This window comes from Ranitomeya variabilis, chromosome 1 (genome assembly GCF_051348905.1).
Source record: "Ranitomeya variabilis isolate aRanVar5 chromosome 1, aRanVar5.hap1, whole genome shotgun sequence".
Lineage (NCBI taxonomy): Eukaryota > Metazoa > Chordata > Amphibia > Anura > Dendrobatidae > Ranitomeya > Ranitomeya variabilis.
The window spans coordinates 177761304-177787334 of record NC_135232.1 but is presented as its reverse complement, the minus strand read 5'-3'; the positions used below and the strand labels follow the sequence as shown (position 1 = coordinate 177787334).

Sequence of the window (26031 nt, the reverse complement as noted above, 5' to 3'; positions counted from 1 at the left end):
AGAACACAGGATAGTTTATGCTGGTTGACGTTTATAGTTGTGATTGCTTTGCACTTTCAACAATGTAAAGTATTTTTCTGATTTGCTGAATGATTGTTGACTTGCATTACACAGACATGCCAGTAGGTGGCACTTGAACTATTCTATTAAAAGGACATCACATTTTAATGTCCTTAGCAACACTTGTAAGTGTAACTTCGTTGGAAGGAAAATGTAAAATAATAGTGTTTTCAACTTAAAATCATATGGTTGTTTATTAATTTTAATTTTAATATTCAAGGCATATGACATTTAAAATATTAACTAATACATTTTATATACAACAGACTTTGTACTGCGTATAACATCTTGCATTGCACGTTACAGCAGATGAAAAAAATTCCATTCAGAGTATTAGATTACTCATTTTTTTAATTTAGGCAAGGCAGCTTAGGAAGAGTTAATGGTTTGACTTTCTACTTTAGCGCTCAGTGAAGGACAATGATTCGTCAGGTAAGGATCTTAGATTCCTAATTGCAGACTAGAAATAATACCACATTGATGTGGTCAGGAGAAATATGCCCTTATTATTAGTAATATAAGATTTCCTCATTTAATGAGAAGAAAAGAATAATCCTTTTCAACTGAGGAAGCGGGATATATGACCTTCGTCTGCCGATTAGCATATGAAGGACTTGAAATTATCACAGTGAAAGGGCACATTTTAAAGACAATTTAAAGCTGTGTACAGCAACAAGCATTTCAAAAGAGAATGAAAAAAGCTCCTGCCCATATCATCTTTCCCGCATTACTGACATTTATTGAAAAGGTTCCTTACCAAGGACTGAATAATACAGCAGAAAAAGTAGTTTAATCAACTGGGAGAATATTACAAAAATAAAAATGAAAGTAGGAAATTCTAACAAATTGTTGCCAGTGACAATAATAGTAATATTGCATTAAACGTTATGACTAGAACTATGTTTCACCTCTTCCAAAAAAATTGTATAAGTTTAAGGGTACAGGGGCAGTGTTTTGTCAAACTTCTGGTGTAAAATTGCTTGAAATATCACTAAATTTTTGCACAAATCAGAACTGTGACTTTTGTTGAATTTATACCAATGCTGGCCAGCTCCACCAACTTTTACAAAAGTGGATGGAGACAGGTTGTGGAAAAGTGCTCCCGACAAATTCAAAATGACTAATGCAACAAAAGGGGTATAAATTATGACAGGCCTCTAAATACATTTGATGGATCTTACTATAGCGCTCCCTTGATTCGGATTGACATACAAAACACCAGTCTTAACCAATCGGAATGTGAGACTTTTCTGTTCCTAATTGGAATCCGTATTCTGCAGAATACAATTTTTTTTGAGAAATTCAAGAAGAATTTAATTTCACTCTAATAAATTAGTTCATATCTAGTCTTAATTGAACAGGCAGGGAATTAAATGTTTATTGTGGCAATGTATGCATTAGCCCCAGGGAAAGTTGACAGCACCAGGGAAAAGTAACAATTGGCTGATTTTCCACTTTCATGGCCCTGCATAAGCACAAAATGGTGGGCATGGCCTGTAGATTCATTTCACTGTTTACTCAGGAACTGCAAGTCCCCAGAAGTTGAAATCTGTGAAAGACTAAATGAAAGAGGATGACAAATAGCAAACCTTTTGAGACAATGATGTTCCTCAAACTAGAGGCGTCCCTATAACACCTACCTGGTACGTTTTGAACTGTCTGCTAACCTGGAATACCCACTGCACCCGTGAATCCATGCACCTCTCTCCCCCTATTCTACCTGGTATGTTTTGAACTGTCTGCTAACCTGGAATACCCACTGCACCCCTGAATCCATGCACTTCTCTCCCCCTATTCTACCTGGTCCGCTGTTACTTTTTTCCTGACTTTAATTCAATGAATCATACTTCCAATTTACTGCATGCTGATTGACATATCCATGCTTTCCACACCTAACACTCTCCTCCTATCCTATCCTATCTTTCTTCAGCTTTCATGGCAGTCAAATGTTGTATTAACTGCAATCTGCTAATTGTCCCCTGCTGTGGACTGTCTCCCCCCCTCCCTCTCTCACCTGGCTTCATTTCTTGGAAACATGAATGGTATAAGTTGAATGGTGTCGGTCAGACTTGACTTTAGTCAGACGTGACATTTCAAGTGACATCTTTAAGTGTATCATCAGAAATATGCCAGAAATAGTCCAGAAATTGGCCAGACGGTAAGACTAATCACTGTATCCTAATTTTACTTGCATCTCCTTTCTTCCCCTGCTATTTAACCATACTCACATTTGCCCTCACTATTTTCACTCCACTAATTCTCACCCCTATCCTTCTCACACTATGAGAAACTACCGTAATCCCTCACACTTAAAATCTGTGCCACTGACCCCCACCCCCCTGCTTCCTCTCTCTGGGGCACTTTGGAATGCCCACTCTGTCTGCAACAAGCTCCATGTGATCCACAATCTCTTTACTTCCCACAACCTTTCCTTCCTGGCCCTCACTGAGACCTGGCTGACGCCCCCTGACACAGCCTCCCCTGCTGCACTGAGTTACGGTGGCCTCCACTTTACCCACACTCCTCGCTCTGGCAACAGACATGGAGGAGGATGTTATGGTTCTCAATGGCAAGAGAACATAGCCCAGCAAACATACGAACTAGCTCTTGGAAGGATGGAAACTAAACTGACCATAAACTAAACCTGCCGCACAACTAACAGTAGCCGGGTAGCGTAGCCTGCGTTTTATCCCTAGACGCCCAGCGCCGGCCGGAGGACTAACTAATCCTGGCAGAGGAAAATATAGTCCTGGCTCACCTCTAGAGAAATTTCCCCGAAAGGCAGACAGAGGCCCCCACAAATATTGGCGGTGATTTTAGATGAAATGACAAACGTAGTATGAAAATAGGTTTAGCAAAATTGAGGTCCGCTTACTAGATAGCAGGAAGACAGAAAGGGCACTTTCATGGTCAGCTGAAAACCCTATCAAAATACCATCCTGAAATTACTTTAAGACTCTAGTATTAACTCATAACATCAGAGTGGCAATTTCAGATCACAAGAGCTTTCCAGACACAGAAACGAAACTACAGCTGTGAACTGGAACAAAATGCAAAAACAAACAAGGACTAAGTCCAACTTAGCTGGGAGTTGTCTAGCAGCAGGAACATGCACAGAAAGGCTTCTGATTACAATGTTGACCGGCATGGAAGTGACAGAGGAGCAAGGCTAAATAGCGACTCCCACATCCTGATGGAAACAGGTGAACAGAGAGGATGATGCACACCAGTTCAATTCCACCAGTGGCCACCGGGGGAGCCCAAAATCCAATTTCACAACAGTACCCCCCCCTCAAGGAGGGGGCACCGAACCCTCACCAGAACCACCAGGGCGATCAGGATGAGCCCTATGAAAGGCACGGACCAAATCGGAGGCATGAACATCAGAGGCAGTCACCCAAGAATTATCCTCCTGACCGTATCCCTTCCATTTGACCAGATACTGGAGTTTCCGTCTGGAAACACGGGAGTCCAAGATTTTTTCCACAACGTACTCCAAGTCGCCCTCAACCAACACCGGAGCAGGAGGCTCAACGGAAGGCACAACCGGTACCTCATACCTGCGCAATAATGACCGATGAAAAACATTATGAATAGAAAAAGATGCAGGGAGGTCCAAACGGAAGGACACAGGGTTAAGAATCTCCAATATCTTGTACGGGCCGATGAACCGAGGCTTAAACTTGGGAGAAGAAACCCTCATAGGGACAAAACGAGAAGACAACCACACCAAGTCCCCAACACAAAGCCGAGGACCAACCCGACGCCGGCGGTTGGCAAAAAGCTGAGTCTTCTCCTGGGACAACTTCAAATTGTCCACTACCTGCCCCCAAATCTGATGCAACCTCTCCACCACAGCATCCACTCCAGGACAATCCGAAGATTCCACCTGACCAGAAGAAAATCGAGGATGAAACCCCGAATTACAGAAAAAGGGAGACACCAAGGTGGCAGAATTGGCCCGATTATTGAGGGCAAACTCCACTAAAGGCAAAAAAGCAACCCAATCATCCTGATCTGCAGACACAAAACACCTCAAATATGTCTCCAAGGTCTGATTCGTCCGCTCGGTCTGGCCATTAGTCTGAGGATGGAAAGCAGACGAGAAAGACAAATCTATGCCCATCCTAGCACAGAATGCTCGCCAAAATCTAGACACGAATTGGGTACCTCTGTCAGAAACGATATTCTCCGGAATACCATGCAAACGGACCACATTTTGAAAAAACAGAGGAACCAACTCGGAAGAAGAAGGCAACTTAGGCAGGGGAACCAAATGGACCATCTTAGAGAAACGATCACACACCACCCAGATGACAGACATCTTCTGAGAAACAGGAAGATCCGAAATAAAATCCATCGAGATGTGCGTCCAGGGCCTCTTCGGGATAGGCAAGGGCAACAACAATCCACTAGCCCGAGAACAACAAGGCTTGGCCCGAGCACAAACGTCACAAGACTGCACGAAGCCTCGCACATCTCGAGACAGGGAAGGCCACCAGAAGGACCTTGCCACCAAATCCCTGGTACGAAAGATTCCAGGATGACCTGCCAACGCAGAAGAATGAACCTCAGAAATGACTTTACTGGTCCAATCATCAGGAACAAACAGTCTACCAGGTGGGCAACGATCAGGTCTATCCGCCTGAAACTCCTGCAAGGCCCGCCGCAGGTCTGGAGAAACGGCAGACAATATCACTCCATCCTTAAGGATACCTGTAGGTTCAGAATTACCAGGGGAGTCAGGCTCAAAACTCCTAGAAAGGGCATCCGCCTTAACATTCTTAGAACCCGGCAGGTAGGACACCACAAAATTAAACCGAGAGAAAAACAACTACCAGCGCGCCTGTCTAGGATTCAGGCGTCTGGCGGACTCAAGATAAATTAGATTTTTGTGGTCAGTCAATACCACCACCTGATGTCTAGCCCCCTCAAGCCAATGACGCCACTCCTCAAAAGCCCACTTCATGGCCAAAAGCTCCCGATTCCCAACATCATAATTCCGCTCGGCGGGCGAAAATTTACGCGAGAAAAAAGCACAAGGTCTCATCACGGAGCAATCGGAACTTCTCTGCGACAAAACCGCCCCAGCTCCGATTTCAGAAGCGTCGACCTCAACCTGAAAAGGAAGAGCAACATCAGGCTGACGCAACACAGGGGCGGAAGAAAAGCGGCGCTTAAGCTCCCGAAAGGCCTCCACAGCAGCAGGGGACCAATCAGCAACATCAGCACCCTTCTTAGTCAATTCAGTCAATGGTTTAACAACATCAGAAAAACCAGCAATAAATCGACGATAAAAGTTAGCAAAGCCCAAAAATTTCTGAAGACTCTTAAGAGAAGAGGGTTGCGTCCAATCACAAATAGCCTGAACCTTGACAGGATCCATCTCGATGGAAGAGGGGGAAAAAATATATCCCAAAAAGGAAATCTTTTGAACCCCAAAAACGCACTTAGAACCCTTCACACACAAGGAATTAGACCGCAAAACCTGAAAAACCCTCCTGACCTGCTGGACATGAGAGTCCCAGTCATCCGAAAAAATCAAAATATCATCCAGATACACAATCATAAATTTATCCAAATAATCACGGAAAATGTCATGCATAAAGGACTGAAAGACTGAAGGGGCATTTGAAAGACCAAAAGGCATCACCAAATACTCAAAGTGGCCCTCGGGCGTATTAAATGCGGTTTTCCACTCATCCCCCTGCTTAATTCGCACCAAATTATACGCCCCACGAAGATCTATCTTAGAGAACCACTTGGCCCCCTTTATGCGAGCAAACAAATCAGTCAGCAGTGGCAACGGATATTGATATTTAACCGTGATTTTATTCAAAAGCCGATAATCAATGCACGGCCTCAAAGAGCCATCTTTCTTAGCCACAAAGAAAAAACCGGCTCCTAAGGGAGATGACGAAGGACGAATATGTCCCTTTTCCAAGGACTCCTTTATATATTCTCGCATAGCAGCATGTTCAGGCACAGACAGATTAAATAAACGACCCTTAGGGTATTTACTACCCGGAATCAAATCTATGGCACAATCGCACTCCCGGTGCGGAGGTAATGAACCAAGCTTAGGTTCTTCAAAAACGTCACGATATTCAGTCAAGAATTCAGGAATCTCAGAGGGAATAGATGATGAAATGGAAACCACAGGTACGTCCCCATGCGTCCCCTTACATCCCCAGCTTAACACAGACATAGCTTTCCAGTCAAGGACTGGGTTATGAGATTGCAGCCATGGCAATCCCAGCACCAACACATCATGTAGGTTATACAGCACAAGAAAGCGAATAATCTCCTGGTGATCCGGATTAATCCGCATAGTTACTTGTGTCCAGTATTGTGGTTTATTGCTAGCCAATGGGGTGGAGTCAATCCCCTTCAGGGGTATAGGAGTTTCAAGAGGCTCCAAATCATACCCACAGCGTTTGGCAAAGGACCAATCCATAAGACTCAAAGCGGCGCCAGAGTCGACATAGGCATCCGCGGTAATAGATGATAAAGAACAAATCAGGGTCACAGATAGAATAAACTTAGACTGTAAAGTGCCAATTGAAACAGACTTATCAAGCTTCTTAGTACGCTTAGAGCATGCTGATATAACATGAGTTGAATCACCGCAATAGAAGCACAACCCATTTTTTCGTCTAAAATTCTGCCGTTCACTTCTGGACAGAATTCTATCACATTGCATATTCTCTGGCGTCTTCTCAGTAGACACCGCCAAATGGTGCACAGGTTTGCGCTCCCGCAGACGCCTATCGATCTGGATAGCCATTGTCATGGACTCATTCAGACCCGCAGGCACAGGGAACCCCACCATAACATCCTTAATGGCATCAGAGAGACCCTCTCTGAAATTCGCCGCCAGGGCGCACTCATTCCACTGAGTAAGCACAGCCCATTTACGGAATTTCTGGCAGTATATTTCAGCTTCGTCTTGCCCCTGAGATAGGGACATCAAGGCCTTTTCCGCCTGAAGTTCTAACTGAGGTTCCTCATAAAGCAACCCCAAGGCCAGAAAAAACGCATCCACATTGAGCAACGCAGGATCCCCTGGAGCCAATGCAAAAGCCCAATCCTGAGGGTCGCCCCGGAGCAAAGAAATCACAATCCTGACCTGCTGAGCAGGATCTCCAGCAGAGCGAGATTTCAGGGACAAAAACAACTTGCAATTATTTTTGAAATTTTGAAAGCAAGATCTATTCCCCGAGAAAAATTCAGGCAAAGGAATTCTAGGTTCAGATATAGGAACATGAACAACAAAATCTTGTAAGTTTTGAACTTTCGTGGTGAGATTATTCAAACCTGCAGCTAAACTCTGAATATCCATTTTAAACAGGTGAACACAGAGCCATTCCAGGATTAGAAGGAGAGAGAGAGAGAAAGGCTGCAATATAGGCAGACTTGCAAGAGATTCAATTACAAGCACACTCAGAACTGAGAAAAAAAAAAAAATCTTCAGCAGACTTCTCTTTTCTCTCCTTTCTCTGTCAATTAATTTAACCCTTTTAGGCTCCGGTCAAACTGTTATGGTTCTCAATGGCAAGAGAACATAGCCCAGCAAACATACGAACTAGCTCTTGGAAGGATGGAAACTAAACTGACCATAAACTAAACCTGCCGCACAACTAACAGTAGCCGGGTAGCGTAGCCTGCGTTTTATCCCTAGACGCCCAGCGCCGGCCGGAGGACTAACTAATCCTGGCAGAGGAAAATATAGTCCTGGCTCACCTCTAGAGAAATTTCCCCGAAAGGCAGACAGAGGCCCCCACAAATATTGGCGGTGATTTTAGATGAAATGACAAACGTAGTATGAAAATAGATTTAGCAAAATTGAGGTCCGCTTACTAGATAGCAGGAAGACAGAAAGGGCACTTTCATGGTCAGCTGAAAACCCTATCAAAATACCATCCTGAAATTACTTTAAGACTCTAGTATTAACTCATAACATCAGAGTGGCAATTTCAGATCACAAGAGCTTTCCAGACACAGAAACGAAACTACAGCTGTGAACTGGAACAAAATGCAAAAACAAACAAGGACTAAGTCCAACTTAGCTGGGAGTTGTCTAGCAGCAGGAACATGCACAGAAAGGCTTCTGATTACAATGTTGACCGGCATGGAAGTGACAGAGGAGCAAGGCTAAATAGCGACTCCCACATCCTGATGGAAACAGGTGAACAGAGAGGATGATGCACACCAGTTCAATTCCACCAGTGGCCACCGGGGGAGCCCAAAATCCAATTTCACAACAGGAGGAGTGGGTTTCCTTTTTTCTAAAAACTGCTACTTCAACCCTATCCAACCCCCACCCTCCCATAACCTCCCTTCTTTCGAGGTTCACTCTGTCCGTATCTACTCTCCCTCTAATCTCCAAATGGCTGTCATATACCGACCACTGGGCTCAGCGACTGCCTTCATTGACCAATTTTCCACCTGGCTTCTTCACTTTCTTTCTGCTGACATCCCCACCATCATAATGGGTGACTTTAATATCCCTACTGACACCCGCCAACCAGAAGCATCCAAGCTCCTGGCCCTTACCTCATCCTTTGGACTTACTCAGTGGTCCTCCACAGCCACCCACACAGACGGACATACGCTAGACCTCATCTTCACCCGCCTCTGTTCCTTATCTAATCTCACAACCTCTCCCTTCCCCTTATCTGACCACCATCTACTCACCTTCTCTTCCTTGTCCTCCTCACCTGCCCCCCACGTCCAGCCAGTACCACATCCTTGCAGAACCCTTGCACACCTAGACATTCACAGACTCTCAGACTCTCTTCTACCCCTGTCCTCCATATCTTCACTCCACGACACGGATAGCGCCACCTGTTGTGAATTAGACTTTTTGGCTCCCTCTTGTGGTTACTAGTGATATGACTCTGGGATTGTCTTTCCTCAGTTTGGCACCCACCTGGGTCGTTAGTCCAGGGGAGTTGCTATATAAGCTTCATAGATCCTTAGTCCAGTGCCTGGCATCGTTGTAATCAGATCCTTTCTGTTTGCTCCTGTCTGCTGGTCCGGGTTCGTGCAAAATTAAGCTAAGTCCTGCTTCTTCGTTTTTTTGGTTATTTGCTTGCTTTCATTTTTGTCCAGCTTGTACTAAATGTGATTCCTGACCTTGCTGGAAGCTCTAGGGGGCTGGTGTTCTCCCCCCGGGCCGTTAGACGGTTCGGGGGTTCTTGAATATCCAGCGTGGATATTTTGATAGGGTTTTTGCTGACCATATAAGTCATCTTACTATATTCTGCTATTAGCTAGTGGGCCTCTCTTTGCTAAATACCTAGCTCATTCCTACGTTTGTCTTTTCCCCTTACCTCACCGTTATTATTTGTTGGGGGCTTGTATCCAACTTTTGGGGTCTTTTCTCTGGAGGCAAGAAAGGTCTTTCTTTTCCCTTCTAGGGTTAGTTAGTTCTCCGGCTGGCGCGAGACGTCTAGAACCAACGTAGGCACGTTCCCCGGCTGCTGCTATTTGTGGTGCTAGGATTAGATATATGGTCAGCTCAGTTACCACTGCCCTATGAGCTGGTTTTTTGTGTTTGCAGACTTAGTAATTGTTTCTGAGACCCTATGCCATTGGGGTCATAACAGTATGCCAGGCCAACATTGAATGTTTAATGCATTGCTGAAGTGGGATTATAAGAAAGGAAATTCTGAGTTTTTTTTTTTTTTCCTCTCTTCCTCCCCTTTACCTCTGAGTGGCTTGTGCTTGCTGCAGACATGAATGTCCAGACCTTGATTACAAGTGTAGACCAGCTTGCTGCTCGTGTGCAGGGCATACAAGATTTTGTTACCACTACAGTAGTCCTATGTCTGAACCTAAAATACCTATTCCTGAACTGTTTTCTGGAGACCGATTTAAGTTTAGGAATTTCAGGAATAATTGTAAACTGTTTCTATCTCTGAGACCCCGTTCATCTGGAGATTCAGCTCAGCAAGTTAAAATTGTTATCTCTTTTTTACGGGGCGACCCTCAGGATTGGGCTTTCTCGCTAGCGCCAGGAGATCCGGCATTGGCAAATATTGATGCGTCTTTTCTGTCGCTCGGATTGCTTTACGAGGAACCCAATCTTGAAGATCAGGCAGAAAAAGCCTTGCTGGCTATTTCTCAGGGCCAGGATGAAGCTGAAGTGTATTGCCAAAAATTTCGGAAATGGTCCGTGCTTACTCAGTGGAATGAATGTGCTCTGGCCGCAAATTTCAGAAATGGCCTTTCTGAAGCCATTAAGAATGTGATGGTGGGTTTCCCCATTCCTACAAGTCTGAATGATTCCATGGCGCTGGCTATTCAAATTGACCGGCGTTTGCGGGAGCGCAAAACCGCTCATCCTCTGGTGGTGTTGTCTGAACAAACACCTGATTTAATGCAATGTGATAGAATTCAGACTAGAAATGAGCGGAAAAATCATAGACGTCAGAATGGGTTGTGTTTTTACTGTGGTGATTCTACACATGTTATATCAGCATGCTCTAAACGCCTAACAAGGGTTGTTAGTCCTGTCGCCATTGGTAATTTGCAACCTAAATTTATTTTGTCTGTGACTTTAATTTGCTCATTGTCTTCTTACCCTGTTATGGCGTTTGTGGATTCAGGTGCTGCCCTGAGTCTTATGGATCTGTCATTTGCCAAGCGCTGTGGTTTTGTTCTTGAACCGTTGGTAAATCCTATTCCTCTTAGAGGTATTGATGCTACGCCATTGGCGGAAAATAAACCGCAGTTTTGGACGCAGGTAACCATGTGCATGACTCCTGAACATCGGGAGGTGATTCGTTTTCTTGTTCTGCATAAAATGCATGATTTGGTCGTTTTGGGTCTGCCATGGTTACAGACCCACAATCCAGTCTTGGATTGGAAGGCAATGTCTGTGTCAAGTTGGGGCTGTCAGGGAATTCATGCTGATTCCCCGCCGGTGTCTATTGCTTCCTCTACTCCTTCGGAAGTTCCTGAGTATTTGTCTGATTATCAGGATGTATTCAGTGAGTCCAGGTCCAGTGCTCTGCCTCCTCATAGGGACTGTGACTGCGCCATAAATTTGATTCCAGGTAGTAAATTTCCTAAGGGAAGACTATTTAATCTGTCTGTACCTGAGCATGCGGCAATGCGTTCGTATATCAAGGAGTCTCTGGAGAAGGGGCATATCCGTCCATCCTCTTCCCCTCTTGGTGCGGGATTCTTTTTTGTGGCCAAGAAGGATGGATCTTTGAGACCTTGTATTGACTATCGGCTTCTGAATAAAATCACTGTTAAATTTCAGTATCCTTTGCCTCTGTTGTCGGACTTGTTTGCCCGGATTAAAGGTGCCAAGTGGTTCACCAAGATAGATCTTCGTGGTGCGTACAACCTTGTGCGCATTAAGCAAGGAGATGAATGGAAGACAGCATTTAATACGCCCGAAGGTCATTTTGAGTACTTGGTGATGCCTTTTGGGCTCTCTAATGCTCCCTCAGTGTTTCAGTCCTTTATGCATGATATTTTCCGGAAGTATCTGGATAAATTTATGATTGTTTATCTGGATGATATTCTGGTTTTCTCTGAAAATTGGGACTCACATGTGGAGCAGGTCAGGATGGTGTTTCAGGTTTTGCGTGAGAATGCTTTGTTTGTTAAGGGCTCAAAGTGTCTCTTTGGAGTACAGAAGGTTCCCTTTTTGGGGTTTATTTTTTCCCCTTCTGCTGTGGAGATGGACCCAGTCAAGGTCCGAGCTATTCATGATTGGACTCAACCCACGTCAGTTAAGAGTCTTCAGAAGTTCTTGGGTTTTGCTAACTTCTACCGTTGTTTTATCGCTAATTTTTCTAGCGTTGTTAAACCTTTGACGGATATGACCAAGAAAGGTTCTGATGTTGCTAACTGGGCTCCTGCAGCCGTGGAGGCGTTCCAAGAGTTGAAGCGCCGGTTTACTTCGGCGCCTGTTTTGTGCCAGCCTGATGTCTCACTTCCCTTTCAGGTCGAAGTGGATGCTTCTGAGATTGGGGCAGGGGCCATTTTGTCGCAGAGAGGCCCTGGTTGCTCGGTAATGAGACCATGTGCTTTCTTCTCTAGGAAGTTTTCGCCTGCTGAGCGGAATTATGATGTTGGCAATCGGGAGTTGCTGGCCATGAAGTGGGCATTTGAGGAGTGGCGTCATTGGCTCGAGGGTGCTAAGCATCGTGTGGTGGTCTTGACTGATCACAAAAATTTGATGTATCTCGAGTCTGCTAAACGCCTGAATCCTAGACAGGCCCGCTGGTCATTGTTTTTCTCCCGTTTTGACTTTGTGGTCTCGTATTTACCAGGTTCAAAGAATGTGAAGGCTGATGCTCTTTCAAGGAGCTTTGTGCCTGACTCTCCTGGAGTCGCAGAACCAGTTGGTATTCTTAAAGAGGGAGTTATCTTGTCGGCCATTTCTCCTGATTTGCGACGTGTGTTGCAGAGATTTCAGGCTGGTAGACCTGACTCTTGTCCACCTGACAGACTGTTTGTTCCTGATAAGTGGACCAGCAGAGTCATTTCCGAGGTTCATTCCTCGGTGTTGGCAGGGCATCCGGGAATTTTTGGCACCAGAGATCTGGTGGCTAGGTCCTTTTGGTGGCCTTCCTTGTCACGGGATGTGCGGTCATTTGTGCAGTCCTGTGGGACTTGTGCTCGAGCTAAGCCTTGCTGTTCTCGTGCCAGCGGGTTGCTCTTGCCCTTGCCTGTCCCGAAGAGGCCTTGGACACACATTTCCATGGATTTCATTTCAGATCTCCCGGTGTCTCAGGGCATGTCTGTCATCTGGGTGGTGTGTGATCGCTTTTCTAAAATGGTCCATTTGGTGCCTTTGCCTAAGCTGCCTTCCTCTTCCGATCTGGTTCCTGTGTTCTTTCAGAATGTGGTTCGTTTACATGGCATTCCTGAGAATATTGTGTCTGACAGAGGATCCCAGTTTGTTTCCAGGTTCTGGCGATCCTTTTGTGCTAGGATGGGCATTGATTTGTCGTTTTCGTCTGCCTTTGATCCTCAGACTAATGGACAAACGGAGCGAACTAATCAGACTCTGGAGGCTTATTTGAGGTGTTTTGTTTCGGCAGATCAGGATGATTGGGTGACCTTCTTGCCGTTGGCTGAGTTTGCCCTTAATAATCGGGCTAGTTCCGCTACTTTGGTTTCGCCTTTTTTTTTGCAACTCTGGTTTCCACCCTCGTTTTTCCTCGGGATATGTGGAGCCTTCTGACTGTCCTGGGGTAGATTCTGTGGTGGATAGGTTGCAGCAGATCTGGAATCATGTGGTGGACTACTTAAAGTTGTCACAGGAGAAGGCTCAGCGTTTTGCCAACCGCCGCCGCGGTGTGGGTCCCCGACTTCGTGTTGGGGATTTGGTATGGCTGTCTTCTCGATTTGTTCCGATGAAGGTCTCCTCTCCTAAATTTAAGCCTCGCTTCATCGGTCCTTACAAGATATTGGAAATCCTTAATCCTGTGTCCTTTCGCTTGGATCTTCTGGTGTCGTTTGCCATTCACAACGTGTTCCATAGGTCTTTGTTGCGGCGGTACGTTGTACCTGTGGTTCCTTCTGTTGAGCCTCCTGCTCCGGTGTTGGTTGAGGGCGAGTTGGAGTACGTGGTGGAGAAGATCTTGGATTCTCGTCTCTCCAGATGGAGGCTTCAGTATCTGGTCAAGTGGAAGGGCTATGGTCAGGAGGATAATTCCTGGGTGGTTGCCTCTGATGTGCATGCGGCCGATTTAGTTCGTGCCTTTCACGCTGCTCATCCTGATCGCCCTGGTGGTCTTGGTGAGGGTTCGGTGACCCCTCCTTAAGGGGGGGTACTGTTGTGAATTAGACTTTTTGGCTCCCTCTTGTGGTTACTAGTGATATGACTCTGGGATTGTCTTTCCTCAGTTTGGCACCCACCTGGGTCGTTAGTCCAGGGGAGTTGCTATATAAGCTTCATAGATCCTTAGTCCAGTGCCTGGCATCGTTGTAATCAGATCCTTTCTGTTTGCTCCTGTCTGCTGGTCCGGGTTCGTGCAAAATTAAGCTAAGTCCTGCTTCTTTGTTTTTTTGGTTATTTGCTTGCTTTCATTTTTGTCCAGCTTGTACTAAATGTGATTCCTGACCTTGCTGGAAGCTCTAGGGGGCTGGTATTCTCCCCCTGGGCCGTTAGACGGTTCAGGGGTTCTTGAATATCCAGCGTGGATATTTTGATAGGGTTTTTGCTGACCATATAAGTCATCTTACTATATTCTGCTATTAGCTAGTGGGCCTCTCTTTGCTAAATACCTAGCTCATTCCTACGTTTGTCTTTTCCCCTTACCTCACCGTTATTATTTGTTGGGGGCTTGTATCCAACTTTTGGGGTCTTTTCTCTGGAGGCAAGAAAGGTCTTTCTTTTCCCTTCTAGGGTTAGTTAGTTCTCCGGCTGGCGCGAGACGTCTAGAACCAACGTAGGCACGTTCCCCGGCTGCTGCTATTTGTGGTGCTAGGATTAGATATATGGTCAGCTCAGTTACCACTGCCCTATGAGCTGTTTTTTTGTGTTTGCAGACTTAGTAATTGTTTCTGAGACCCTCTGCCATTGGGGTCATAACAGCCACCGCTTTCTATAACTCCACCCTCACATCAGCCATAGACTCAGTCGCCCCTCTCATGCATGGCCAAGTGCGACAAATCAATAGGCAACCCTGGCATAACAACCTCACCAAGAAACTCCGACAAGCATCCAGGGTCGCTGAGCGGCGTTGGAAAAAAACACGCCTGCCAGACAACTTCACCACTTTCAAACAAGCTACACTTGCCTTCAAACTAGACCTCACTTCTGCTAAACAGACCTATTTCACTAACCTTGTGTCTTCTCTATCCTACAACCCAAAACAACTGTTCAGCACATTTAACTCTCTCCTCCGCCCACCACTGCCACCTCCAACTCCCCTATTCTCTTCTGAGGACTTTGCCACCTACTTCAAAAACAAGATCGACCAAACAAGGCAAACCTTTACTTTTCCACCACCCCAACCACTCCATATACCAGACCTCTGCCCTTCCCCAATAACTTCCCTCTCCAACATCACTGAAGGAGAACTTACTCACCTCCTTTCCAAATCACACCTCACCACCTGTGCACTTGACCCCATCCCTTCCCACTTGCTCCCCAACCTCAATAACATGCTCATTCCAGCCCTAACCCATCTCTTCAACCTATCGCTATCTTCTGGTACTTTCCCTTCTGCCTTCAAACATGCCACCTTCACACCCATCCTCAAAAAAGCTAACCTTGACCCAACCGCTATGCCCAGCTATCGCCCCATATCACTGCTCCCGTTTACTTCCAAACTCCTTGAGAAGCATGTCCATGGTCAACTTTCCTCCCACCTTTCATCTAACTCTCTGCTTGACAACCTCCAATCTGGCTTCCGCCCCCACCACTCCACCGAAACTGCTCTGACCAAAATTACTAATTACTTACTCACAGCCAAAGCTAACAGACAGTTCTCCATCCTCCTCCTTCTCGATCTGTCCTCTGCTTTCGACACAGTCGACCAACTCCTACTGCTACAGATTCTTTCTTCCCTCGGCATCAAAGGCCTTGCCCTGTCCTGGATTGCCTCATACCTTTCCGACCACACATTTAGCGTTTCCTACTCACACACTACCTCCTCACCCCGCCCCCTCTCTGTTGGAGTCCCTCAAGGCTCTGTCCTAGGGCCTCTACTTTTTTCCATCTATACCCTTGGCCTAGGACAACTCATAAAGTCCCATGGCTTCCAGTACCACCTATACGCGGACGACACTCAGATCTACCTCTCTGGCTCAGATGTCGCCTCTCTTCTGTCCAGAATCCCAGAGTGTCTGTCAGACATATCCTCCTTCTTCAACTCTCGCTTCCTAAAACTCAATGTAGACAAAACCGAACTCATCATCTTTCCCCCATCTCGCGTATCCCCCCTACCTGAACTATCTATTATAGTAAATGGCATCACACTCTCTCCCTGAAATCCACTGCCTCAGGGTAACTCTCGATTCTGCCCTGTCCTTCAAACCGCACGTCCAAACCCTTGCCACCTCCTGTCGCCTCCAACTCAAAAATATTGCCAGAATCCGTCCCTTCCTCAGCCCGCAATTAACTAAAACTCTTGTGCATGCCCTCATCATATGCCGCCTCGATTACTGCAACACCCTACTGTGGCCTCCCCGCTAACTCCCTTGCACCACTCCAGTCTGTCTTCAACTCTGCTGCTCGGCTAATCCACCTCTCTCCTCGCTACTCCCCTGCTTCACCCCTCTGCAAATCCCTCCACTGGCTCCCAATTCCCCAACGAATCCAGTTCAAACTACTAACACTGATCTACAAAGCCATCCACAACCTGTCCCCTCCATATATCTCTGAACTAATCTCCCACTATCTTCCCTCACGTAATCTTCGATCCTCCCAAGACCTCCTTCTCTCCTCCACACTTATTCGTTCCTCACACAACCGCCTCCAAGATTTCTCCCGAATATCCCCCATCCTCTGGAATTCCACGCCTCAACACGTCCGATTATCCACCACCCTCAAATCCTTCAGACGGAACGTGAAAACCCATCTCTTCAGGAAAGCCTACAGCCTGCAATAACCATTCTGCCGCCTCACCAACTGTCCGAGCTGCTGCCACGTCACCGACCACCCGAGCTGCCGCCATGTCACCGACCACCCGAGCTGCCGCCATGTCACCGACCACCCAAGCTGCCACTACGTCACCGACCACCCAAGCTGCCACCATGTCACTGACCACCTGAGCTGCCTCCACGTCACCGACCACCCGAGCTGCCGCCACAACCACCCGAGCTGCTGCCACGAACACCCGAGCTGCCACCTCACCACCACCAGTGCTGCAGCACACCAACCTCCTGTCTCTTCCCCACTATCCTGAAGAATGTAAGTCCGCAAGGACAGGGTCCTCTCCCCTCTGTACCAGTCTGTCACTGTAAATTTGTTTACTGTTAACGATATCTATAACCCTGTATGTAACCCCTTTTCACATGTACAGCACCATGGAATTAATGGTGCTATATAAATAAATAATAATAATAATAATAATAATAACACTTATTATCTATAAGCCCCTAAAGAATAATCAATGTATTCTAATAACCCACATCAGGATGGACTAAAAGCTTGCAAGGTCTTCATAGAATATAAAGAAATTGCCACTAAATCGGTGGTAAGTTTGAGTTACAGTTGCAGCGGTCACATGTGCTGTAATTGGCACCATTACAGTCCAGAAAAAAGACCAAGGCATGATTATAATTATGCCTGGAAAACGTATTTAGCACTCAAATATTCTTTTACTGAACTAAATATTTTGGATACCATAATCAAGAGAAAGATTTTACAATAAAATAAGAGGCACTTGTGTACCAGAAACCAATTGACTGCCCATCACACCTCAGATGGGACATATTAATTTGGTTTGTGTACATTCAGGCTGCTTGATAAAGCTACAGACTGGTGATGAGCAAATGTCCTCGGATAACGTGGTAACCGAGTATGCTCGGATAATATATTTGAGGCCCTGCGGCTGCATGTTTTACGGCGGTAGACAGCCACAACAAATGTAGGGATTGCCTTTTTGTTTGGCAATCCCCGCATGTGTTGCGTCTGTCTACTGCCGCAACATATGCAGCCACAGGAACTTGAATCTATTACCCGAGCACGCCCAAGATACTCGAATAGGACCAGAGCTTAACATGTTATCCAAGGATATTCGCTCATCACTACTACAGATACAATCAAAATTATTCACCCCCTATTGCAATTTAGGTTTATTAGCAAAATTTACAAACTATCTGCAGTTTGTAATAAAACAAAAACAATTTAAACATCTCACTTATATACTTAGGTTTTCAAGAGAGTTGTCCAAAAACAGACTACCACCAGATTCCTGAATAGGCAGGTGATCAAAAATGTTCGAGTGACTGTGAAATACCTACAGCAATGTTTGGTGGCAGTATTTTACCAAAAAAGGTGATTATTCAAAATCAGTATTTCCATTTGTTGTATTATAGGTCACCTCCTAATCTGAGAACTATCATTATCATCATCATTATGTGAGGAAGGTGTGTGCCAGCACCATCTGATACGACTCCCGAAGAATTCGACACTCTAGTAGTAGAAGGAAGAAAATTGCATTCACAGTCTCTTTAAAACGTCTTCACTTTATTTGAAAAGCCCTTACAAGAACCTGTTGAAGAGCTGTTTGGCAAGAAATGGCCATTATCCCCCATGCATTCCATTCACTGTGCAACCTGATGTTTTAACTTTTCAAATAAAGTGAAGACATTTTAAAGGGACAGTGAGTGCGTTTTTTTCCTTCTACGCTTGGAGTTTATTCATCATCATCATTTGAGTTTCCCTTCAACCTAAAGCATTATATATGACCTGTCAACACATTGCATAGTGGCCAACAGTCCTGAATTTTTAGGAACAGTTTGGGAATATTCAACACTGTTCTTTGCCTAAAAGGGTGGGGTTAGGAGGATTTAGTCTGTGCTGTTAACTTTTATTTTTTCTGTGGCCAAAATTACTGTTGGTAGTCATGGGGGCATTCCTGCTCCAAGTCCCACCTGAGAACAGCCTCAGCCTACAACCAGGTAGGCCATTCTAAGGTGACATGGGAGTGTTCCCAGATTGGGACTTGAGGGCAAACCTAGACATCCCTATAGTGCCAACATTAAGTATGATAACGACTATGGACCAAATAAAAGATTCATAACACACATCACATCATGTGTTAACAATTGGCTGGACCAATAGGATTTTAATTATATGGGGCCTTTTCTGTCACTTAAATCTTTCATCACACTACAGCTTTGTTTTTGTGCAAAAAGCATTTGACAGTTATAGTGTCCTGTTCTGTGTCATACTCACATGCAAGCATTTGATAAGCAGAGCTTTTGTTATTTACATTATCAGCATACATACTGTATACTAGGAAACACATAACAAGTTGAAATGAAAAAGGGCTAAAAACTCTAGATGTCACAACCTCGTTTGCACCTCCCAAACACGTCCAGCGGAAGTGAAAATCTGTAAGATTACCCAGAACAATTCTCACTGGTAATTGATGAGGGACTATATGGAAAAATATTAGCCAATCTTTCTGCCGATAAGACATTAAACCATTATCTATCTACTAGGCAAAATATAACTGCTACACCCAGTAGAAACTTGAGGGAACTGCTGGTGCAGAGCAATTACGATATGAACGATCAAACAAATCAATATTTAATTCATCAGATGATCTCAAGGAGTATAAGATCACACAGTCCATCACGTGTTACATGAAGGCTGCTGTTTATTGTGCTACTTGTCCTAGTCCTAAAATATATATAGAACTCACAACATGATCCCTTAAAGTACTGGTCTGGGAACACGTGAGGGACATTTTAGCTGCAAGAGAAGTAATTGACTTGGAGAACCTGTAAATGTTACCTAGACATTTTAAAAGTCTTCATAATTGTGACCCTAGGAGAGTGAAGGTGAAGGGAATTGACTGTGTTTTTTCTGGGAGTGCGTGGAGGTTAAGTTAGCCGCCTTCTAACACAGTTAGAAACCCAATGGATATGGACTCTACAATCCCTACAGCCACGTGGTTTGAACAAAAATATGAACTTTGGTGCATTCCTCTGAAGCATCTACTGTACATGCTATTTTTATCACACTTGTTTTTTGTCTTTGCTGTGATTCTGTAGTGTTAATTGTGTTTTTAATTATTTCAGAGCGCATAAACTTACTTTTGTTGGGAACCTTTCGTTTTGTCGCTCTGCTTGCCTCTTTGCTGAATATGTCAATTTGGCAAGGCTTTATTGGTGGGAAAGAGAAAAAATAGATCAGAATAAAGGAAGTCTTCTGTCTCCGAATCCTCCTATATATGGATATGTCTATGACATACCATAATTAACCAGTACCATGGTCCAAACTGATTTGGTATTGATATTGCACATTCTGTATTCTTTGGTGCCTCCTTCTTATGGATACTATGTTTCAATTTTGTTTTATATATCTTTTTTAGACTATGTATATATGGGCACCCTTCGACAGATACTGTGTGATTTGTTTTCTTTAAAATTCTTCAGGTAGATCTCTTTTATGACAATTATACAGTTGTGCTCAAAAGTTTACATACACTGGCAGAATTTTTTGCTCTTTTGGCCTTTTTTCAGAGAATATGAATGATAACACCAAAACTTTTTCTACCCTCATGGTTAGTGGTTGGGTGAAGCCATTTATTGTCAAACTACTGTGTTTTCTCTTTCTAAATCATAATGAGAACCCAAAACAACCAAATGATCCTGATCAATATAGTTTTCATACCCTATTTCTTAATAACGTGTATTGCCCCCTCAAACTTCAATGACAGCTTGAAGTCTTTTGTGGTAGTTGTTGATGAGGTTCTTTATTTTCTCAGATGGTAAAGCTGCCCACTCTTCTTAGCAAAAAGCCTCCAGTTCCTGTAAATTTCTGGTCTGTCTAGCATGAACTGCGTGCTTGAGATCTCCCCAGAGTGGTTCAATGATATTGAGATCAGGAGACTGAGATGGCCACTCCAGAACCTTCAGTTTGTTCTGCTGAAGCCTATGACAGGTTGACTTGGCCTTGTGTTTTGGATCATTGTCATGTTGGAATGTCCAAGTATGTCCCATGTGCAGCTTCCGTGCTGATGCAAATTTGCCTCCAGTATTTGCTGATAACGTTCTGCATTCATCTTTCCTTCAACTTTGACCAAGTTTCTTGTGCCTTTCTAGCTCACATATCCTCAAAACATCAGCCATCCACCTCCGTGGTTTACAGTAGGAATTGTCATGATTCTCAATGGCGAGAGAACATAGCCCAGCATATATGAGAACTAGCTCTTGGAAGATGGAAACTATACTGACCATGAACTAAACCTGCCGCACAACTAGAAGTGGCCGGGTAGCATGCCTACGTTTTTTAACCCTAGATGCCCAGCGCCAGCCGGAGAACTACCTAATCCTAGCAGAGGAAAAGACAGTCCTGGCTCACCTCTAGAGAAATTTTCCCAAAAGGCAGACAGAGGCCCCCACATATATTGGCGGTGATTTTAGATGAAATGACAAACGTAGTATGAAAATAGGTTTAGCAAAATCGAGGTCCGCTTTCTAGATAGCAGGAAGACAGAAAGGACACTTTCATGGTCAGCAGAAAACCTTAACAAAACACCATCCAGAAATTCCTTTAAGAGTCTAGCATTAACTCATAACACCAGAGTGGCAATTTCCGATCACAAGAGCTTTCCAGACACAGTAACGAAACAGCAGCTGTGAACAGGAACTAAATGCAAAAACACACAAGGACAAAAGTCCAACTTAGCTGGGAGTTGTCTAGTAGCAGGAACAAGCACAGAAGGCTTCTGATTACATTGTTGACCGGCAAGAAACTGACAGAGGAGCAAGGTTATATAGCGACTCCCACATCCTGATAGGAGCAGGTGAACAGAGGGGATGATGCACACAAGTTCAATTCCACAAGTGGCCACCGGGGGAGCCCAGAATCCAATTTCACAACAGTACCCCCCCCTCAAGGAGGGGGCACCGAACCCTCACCAGAACCACCAGGGCGATCAGGATGAGCCCTATGAAAGGCACGGACAAGATCGGAGGCATGAACATCAGAGGCAGTGACCCAAGAATTATCCTCCTGACCGTATCCCTTCCATTTGACCAGATACTGGAGTCTCCGTCTGGAAACACGAGAGTCTAAGATCTTTTCCACAACGTACTCCAACTCACCCTCAACCAACACCGGAGCAGGAGGCTCAACGGAAGGCACAACCGGTACCTCATACCTGCGCAACAATGACCGATGAAAAACATTATGAATCGAAAAGGATGCAGGGAGGTCCAAACGGAAGGACACAGGGTTAAGAATCTCCAATATCTTGTACGGGCCGATGAACCGAGGCTTAAACTTAGGAGAAGAAACCCTCATAGGGACAAAACGAGAAGACAACCACACCAAGTCCCCAACACAAAGCCGAGGACCAACACGACGACGGCGGTTGGCAAAAAGCTGAGTCTTCTCCTGGGACAACTTCAAATTGTCCACCACCTGCCCCCAAATCTGATGCAACCTCTCCACCACAGCATCCACTCCAGGACAATCCGAAGATTCCACTTGACCGGAGGAAAATCGAGGATGAAACCCCAAATTACAGAAAAACGGGGACACCAAGGTGGCAGAGCTGGCCCGATTATTGAGGGCGAACTCCGCCAAAGGCAAAAAAGCAACCCAATCATCCTGATCCGCAGACACAAAACACCTCAAATATGTCTCCAAGGTCTGATTAGTCCGCTCGGTCTGGCCATTAGTCTGAGGATGGAAAGCAGACGAAAAAGACAAATCTATGCCCATCCTAGCACAGAATGCCCGCCAAAATCTAGACACGAATTGGGTCCCTCTGTCAGAAACGATATTCTCAGGAATACCATGCAAACGAACAACATTTTGAAAAAACAGAGGAACCAACTCGGAAGAAGAAGGCAACTTAGGCAAGGGAACCAGATGGACCATCTTAGAGAAACGGTCACACACCACCCAGATGACAGACATCTTCTGAGAAACAGGCAGATCCGAAATAAAATCCATCGAGATGTGCGTCCAAGGCCTCTTCGGGATAGGCAAGGGCAACAACAATCCACTAGCCCGAGAACAACAAGGCTTGGCCCGAGCACAAACGTCACAAGACTGCACAAAGCCTCGCACATCTCGTGACAGGGAAGGCCACCAGAAGGACCTTGCCACCAAATCCCTGGTACCAAAGATTCCAGGATGACCTGCCAACGCAGAAGAATGAACCTCAGAGATGACTCTACTGGTCCAATCATCAGGAACAAACAGTCTACCAGGTGGGCAACGATCAGGTCTATCCGCCTGAAACTCCTGCAAGGCCCGCCGCAGGTCTGGAGAAACGGCAGACAATATCACTCCATCTTTAAGGATACCTGTGGGCTCAGAATTACCAGGGGAGTCAGGCTCAAAACTCCTAGAAAGGGCATCCGCCTTAACATTCTTAGAACCCGGTAGGTACGACACCACAAAATTAAATCGAGAGAAAAACAACGACCAGCGCGCCTGTCTAGGATTCAGGCGCCTGGCAGACTCAAGGTAAATTAAATTTTTGTGGTCAGTCAATACCACCACCTGATGTCTGGCCCCCTCAAGCCAGTGACGCCACTCCTCAAAAGCCCACTTCATGGCCAAAAGCTCCCGATTCCCAATATCATAATTCCGCTCGGCGGGCGAAAATTTACGGGAAAAAAAAGCACAAGGTCTCATCACGGAGCAGTCGGAACTTCTCTGCGACAACACTGCCCCAGCTCCGATTTCAGAAGCGTCGACCTCAACCTGAAAAGGAAGAGCAACATCAGGCTGACGCAACACTGGGGCGGAAGAAAAGCGGCGCTTGAGCTCCCGAAAGGCCTCCACAGCATCAGGGGACCAATCAGCAACATCAGCACCCTTCTTAGTCAAATCAGTCAATGGTTTTACAACATCAGAAAAACCAGCAATAAATCGACGATAAAAGTTAGCAAAGCCCAAAAATTTCTGAAGACTCTTAAGAGAAGAGGGTTGCGTCCAATCACCAATAGCCTGAACCTTGACAGGATCCATCTCGATGGAAGAGGGGGAAAAAATGTATCCCAAGAAAGAAATCTTTTGAACCCCAAAAACACACTTAGAACCCTTCACACACAAGGAATTAGACCGCAAAACCTGAAAAACCCTCCTGACCTGCTGGACATGAGAGTCCCAGTCATCCGAAAAAATCAGAATATCATCCAGATACACAATCATAAATTTATCCAAATAATCGCGGAAAATGTCATGCATAAAGGACTGGAAGACTGAAGGGGCATTAGAAAGACCAAAAGGCATCACCAAATACTCAAAATGGCCCTCGGGCGTATTAAATGCGGTTTTCCACTCATCCCCCTGCTTGATTCGCACCAAATTATACGCACCACGGAGATCAATCTTAGAGAACCACTTGGCCCCCTTTATACGAGCAAACAAATCAGTAAGCAGTGGTAACGGATATTGATATTTAACCGTGATTTTATTCAAAAGTCGATAATCAATACACGGCCTCAAAGAGCCGTCTTTCTTAGACACAAAGAAAAAACCGGCTCCTAAGGGAGATGACGAAGGACGAATATGTCCCTTTTCCAAGGACTCCTTTATATATTCTCGCATAGCAGCGTGTTCAGGCACAGACAGATTAAATAAACGACCCTTAGGGTATTTACTACCCGGAATCAAGTCTATGGCACAATCGCACTCCCGGTGCGGAGGTAGTGAACCAACCTTGGGTTCTTCAAAAACGTCACGAAAGTCAGACAAGAATTCAGGAATCTCAGAGGGAATAGATGATGAAATGGAAACCAAAGGTACGTCCCCATGAGTTCCTTTACATCCCCAGCTTAACACAGACATAGCTCTCCAGTCGAGGACTGGGTTATGAGATTGCAGCCATGGCAATCCCAGCACCAAAACATCATGTAGATTATACAGCACCAGAAAGCGAATAACCTCCTGGTGAACTGGATTAACACTCATAGTCACTTGTGTCCAGTATTGTGGTTTATTACTAGCCAATGGGGTGGAGTCAATCCCTTTCAGAGGTATCGGAGCCTCCAGTGGCTCCAAATCATACCCACAGCGTTTGGCAAAGGACCAATCCATAAGACTCAAAGCAGCGCCAGAGTCGACATAGGCGTCCGCGGTAATAGATGACAAAGAACAAATCAGGGTCACAGATAGAATAAACTTAGACTGTAAAGTGCTAATTGAAACAGACTTGTCAGGCTTCTTAGTACGCTTAAAGCATGCTGATATAACATGAGTTGAATCACCACAATAGAAGCACAACCCATTTTTTCGTCTAAAATTCTGCCGCTCGCTTCTGGACAGAATTCTATCACATTGCATATTTTCTGGCGTTTTCTCAGTAGACACCGCCAAATGGTGCACAGGTTTGCGCTCCCGCAGACGCCTATCGATCTGAATAGCCATCGTCATGGACTCATTCAGACTCGCAGGCACAGGGAACCCCACCATAACATCCTTAATGGCATCAGAGAGACCTTCTCTGAAAATCGCCGCCAGGGCGCACTCATTCCACTGAGTAAGCACAGACCATTTGCGGAATTTTTGGCAGTATATTTCAGCTTCATCTTGCCCCTGAGACAAGGACATCAAGGCCTTTTCCGCCTGAAGCTCTAAATGAGGTTCCTCATAAAGCAACCCCAAGGCCAGAAAAAACGCATCCACATTGAGCAACGCAGGATCCCCTGGTGCCAATGCAAAAGCCCAGTCTTGAGGGTCGCCCCGGAGCAAGGAAATTACAATCCTGACCTGCTGTGCAGGGTCTCCGGCAGAGCGAGACTTCAGGGACAAAAACAATTTGCAATTATTTTTAAAATTTTGAAAGTGAGATCTATTCCCCGAGAAGAATTCAGGCAAAGGAATTCTAGGCTCAGACATAGGTGCATGAACAACAAAATCTTGCAAATTTTGTACCTTTGTGGCGAGATTATTCAAACCTGTAGCTACACTCTGAAGATCCATTTGAAACAGGTGAACACAGAGCCATTCAAGGATTAGAAGGAGAGAAAGAGAGGAAGGCTGCAGTATAGGCAGACTAGCAAGTGATTCAATTAAGAGCACACTCAGAACTAGAGGAAAAAAAAAAAAAAAAAAAATTGTAGCAGACTTCTTTTTTCTCTCCTTTCTCAGCCAGTAATTTAACCCTTTTTTGGGCCGGTCAAACTGTCATGATTCTCAATGGCGAGAGAACATAGCCCAGCATATATGAGAACTAGCTCTTGGAAGATGGAAACTATACTGACCATGAACTAAACCTGCCGCACAACTAGAAGTGGCCGGGTAGCATGCCTACGTTTTTTAACCCTAGATGCCCAGCGCCAGCCGGAGAA

General features: G+C 45.2%; 1 long non-coding RNA gene across 1 annotated transcript in view; it reads left to right on the top strand.

Moving 5' to 3' along the window:
• The first annotated feature begins 458 nt into the window (after window positions 1–458).
• The window catches only part of LOC143793819 (uncharacterized), a 41879-nt gene continuing 16306 nt past the window's right edge, over window positions 459–26031 (top strand). Inside the window, exon 1 of the long non-coding RNA XR_013220278.1 lies at window positions 459–492. This is a non-coding gene — a long non-coding RNA (uncharacterized LOC143793819). The remainder of the gene's footprint in view (window positions 493–26031) is intronic.